Source organism: Rutidosis leptorrhynchoides, chromosome 9 (genome assembly GCF_046630445.1).
Source record: "Rutidosis leptorrhynchoides isolate AG116_Rl617_1_P2 chromosome 9, CSIRO_AGI_Rlap_v1, whole genome shotgun sequence".
Classification (NCBI taxonomy): domain Eukaryota; kingdom Viridiplantae; phylum Streptophyta; class Magnoliopsida; order Asterales; family Asteraceae; genus Rutidosis; species Rutidosis leptorrhynchoides.
Window position 1 is genome coordinate 213,430,052 of NC_092341.1, and position 3,929 is coordinate 213,433,980.

The 3,929-nt window shown below is 33.1% G+C and overlaps 1 long non-coding RNA gene across 1 annotated transcript; it reads right to left on the reverse strand.

Annotated features, from left to right (window-relative positions):
* Window positions 1-2,392: 2,392 nt before the first annotated feature.
* On the reverse strand, window positions 2,393-3,691 carry LOC139869392 (uncharacterized). Its single transcript, XR_011766051.1, has 3 exons — window positions 3,394-3,691; window positions 2,669-2,834; window positions 2,393-2,484 (listed from the first exon to the last, which is right to left on the reverse strand). It is a non-coding gene; the product is annotated as an uncharacterized lncRNA (long non-coding RNA).
* Window positions 3,692-3,929: the final 238 nt, after the last annotated feature.

The window sequence follows — 3,929 nt, forward strand, 5'->3', positions numbered from 1 at the left end:
GTGCTACAGTGAAAACGACTTGCTACAGTGGTTTGCTACAGTGAAACACTATTGCTACAGTAAGACTATTTGCTACAGTAAACACTATTTGCTACAGGTAAAACACTATTTGCTACAGTACACTATTTGCTACAGTAACACTATTTGCTACATTAAAACACTATTTGCTACAGTACACACTATTTGATGTCGACGAACTAGCAAACAAAAACAGAAAAGGCGGCCATGCGATCGCATGGCAAAAAACACTGAAAACTCATGCGATCGCATGAGCTACAGTAAACGGAAAAGTAATATAAATACGCCTGTTTTGCTCGACGAATTATCACATATTTTTTCTTCAGTAATAAAAATTTATATTTAAATTATAATTATAATTTTAAATTTAAGTTTAATAATAATAAGGTATATTCGAGGGTGTTTTAATTCGGGTTTTAAACCACTTTAAGCTAAGGAAATATTGGGTATTGTTCGGGGTATTATTCTTGAATCCAAGGCCAACCATACAGTCGTCTACCATTATTACGTCTACGCAATTTGCCTACAATATTGAGTCTCAATATTGAACTGTGAGTTTATAGTCTCCCTTTTTAAATACTTTAAATATTTTTGGGCTGAGAATATATGCAATTTATTTTAAACGCGATAAGACACAAGTACATACTAAATTCTACACTGAGTTAAACCGAAAATCCCTTAGCTTTGGTAACTAGTAGCTGCCAGTACATAGGATATGGACTGGTGGGCGCGAATAATTGTATATGGATCCATAGGGCTTGACATCCCCGTCCGAGCTAGAGCACTAGCCTTTTAACGGACGTATGTTATTTGAGTTTAAGACACGTTGGTTTGCGTGTATTAAAACGAATGGGGTAATTATTACTATAGCGTTAAGTTTAGTTACCAGGGTGCTCTGTTACGTAGAATCTATTGATAAACTTTTGATGAAATCTTGTGGTCTATCTTTATATATGTTTATGACTCGAGCAATTAAACCTATAACTCACCAATATTCGTGTTGACTTTTTAGCATGTTTTATTTTCAGGTCCTTAGAATGCTTCCGCTGTGATGTGCTTGTTGCCTGCATGGAGTCTCTCATGCTTTGTACAAAGTTTATTTCATTCAAAATAAAACTGCGTTGTGTAATAAATAATTGGACTGTGATGTCAACCTGTAAATTAAAGACTTATGTATTTCGGGGTTTTGCTTATACCTAAGCACTCGCCCACATGTTTATAACTTTCTATGTTTAGAAAGTCACTTATTTTAATGAATGCAATATTTTATCAAAACGTATCATATAGAGGTCAAAACCTCACTGTGGAATCAATGATTAACGTGCCGCGTCAATAGCGATTTTGACGGGTCGTTACAAAAAGAGAGCGCATTGCAGTTTAGCGAAGAACATCAAAAGAAGACGAATAGATTATCTACAGTGTGAGGATCAAACTTGACGGAAACTGAACGCGGGTTGTGGACAACCGGCCAAAAGCATTCATCGAGTATTCGAGTTCTTCATACTAGTATTATCGTAGCGGTTCATTATAATTGAATTATCTTTTGAGCTGAATGTTTTTTAATCACTTAATAATATGTATAGTTTGGTTCTAATAATAACACTGTACATTGGAGTATCTATTAATTTATATATGAAAATCATTGTGTGATTTATGGTTATGATCTTGAAGGTGCAAATTAGATTATGCAGATTTTGAATTGAGCATGAGAAGCCAAATAAATTAATACGAGTAATAAATCAAGAATATCAAGAACCATTTAATGGTCTAATTAATACTCCCTCCGTCCCAATTAGATAGTCCTGTTTTTCCATTTTGGGATGTCCCAAATTAATAGTCCACTTCCATAAATAGAAAGGAAAGGAGATATTTGATTGGTGGATCTGGAGAGAGAAGATATTTTATTGCTGAAGAAATGAAGTTAGTGGAATTTCCTAAAACTGTGTGCCCTTTTGTCTGGGGACTATTAAATTGGGACGGAGGGAGTAATTAATAAATATTTTCAACACATGTCTAGTTAAAAATTATCAATTACAGGTGTAATTAAAAAGTATATGAACGCGCGAATTATGTTATAACCGGTCTACTTAATACAAACAAGACTGGTTTAACAACCGGACTACATATGTTTTGATAATTAGACCTTCTTCATCTAGACGTGTTCAAAAATACGTCTAACTAACTTATTTAACACGTTTAATTGACCTTTTATGTAGTAGTGTCAATATAAGCGCATATCCAATTATAATTACCTGCAAAGTGTTTCTACATCAGAAGTTACTAATGCAAAACTTATGACAAAGCAGAAGAATGAACAAATATATAGATACATAATGCAAAAGAAACTGAATCCAGATTTAATAGTTAAATCGGCACCTGTTATCCTCTTAGAATGCTCCATCAGAAGTCTCTTTATATTATAGACATTGATGATCTTTTGTGCCATTGTGAATTTCCTATTAAAACCTTGATATTTCACCAATTTGAAACAAACCATGATTAACTCATTAAGTTTATTCGCGGATTATAATCGATTTTAATATAACAGATAATGAAGGACATATTACATATACTGATGATTCATAAATTGTTGAGTCAAAAATAGAAAGAAAATAAATCACATAAAATTTAGGAGGATTTAAAAACTTACATTGTAACATCGGTTTAAGGTTGTGCGATAAACTACCACTCCAACAAGTGATCTTTTACTCGTAAACAATATGAAAACGAAACTAAAATCTCACCTTTTTCTTCTGACTTTTAAGAAGCTCTGCTTGTAATAAAAAGAACTCATGTTCTTGAGCTTACAACCTACACTGAAAAATACATCAAAATTAACTCTTGTTCTTGAGTACACCATCAAAATGAAGAATTATTAGTTTAATTAGATTCTTTTTAAGGGATACACATCCGATATTACTTCAATACGTTAATCATCGTTGATTAAAAAGTGCTAAGTTCTAACCCGGAAATGCATATAAAAGAGTAACTTCTTCGACTCCGAGAATGAAACCATACAGGCATACAGCTCTTTGATCTTTATAGTTAATGATTACTCCATTTACTGACAGTAAGAATTGTATAGTGATAAAACAAATAACAACGATATATTCTAACTTAATGATATGAGTCGTGATCATAATTACACTAAGGTGACTCAGACCATAATGATGTCAAACTAAAGCCAAACTTGCTTTAGTGGTAAACTTATTAGGTAGCTAAAGTAGAATATTACTTCAAAAGGAGAGCTTAGCAAGTCATCTAAAGATAACAATTCACATAACTCTCGCAGGCAAAACATCAAACAGTTGGTGAGCACAAAAAATAAACACTAATCACTTAAAATTATAATCTGTATAAGCTATTTATCTCTACCTTAAAAACCGTCTTCATAAGCACTAAGCGCTGCCTTCAAGACCTTAATATGCACCAAAACACTATAATTACAATGAGAGAATTATTTACCATAACGTTGCAAGGGCCTTTGAGTGTGAAACCCTTGAATCAATTAGTCACAGAAGATTAACCCTTTACTCAAAAAAAATTAGTCACAGAAGACTTGAATTAAATGCGCGATACAAAAGTTGAATTATAATTAAGCATCCGAGAGATTTTCATATTAGATCGATATGGAGAAGAATGATTACTGAAAGGCAAATGAATCCATTAAAAAGGTGATTCAGAGCTATAGGTGGCTAATAAGGCAACGTGTCGATTAACATGAAGTGCAGAAGAAGCAGGTGTAATTTTTGGAGATTTATCTGCTAAAAACTTGATCGAATCATCTTACTATTTGACTTCCAGCGTTGCTGACACCTGGAACCCAAAATGTAACTAACTGACATTTTCGACTTGCTTTTGTGCTTTGTGCTTTCACGAAACTACGTATTTGTACGTACTGAGCTAAACTA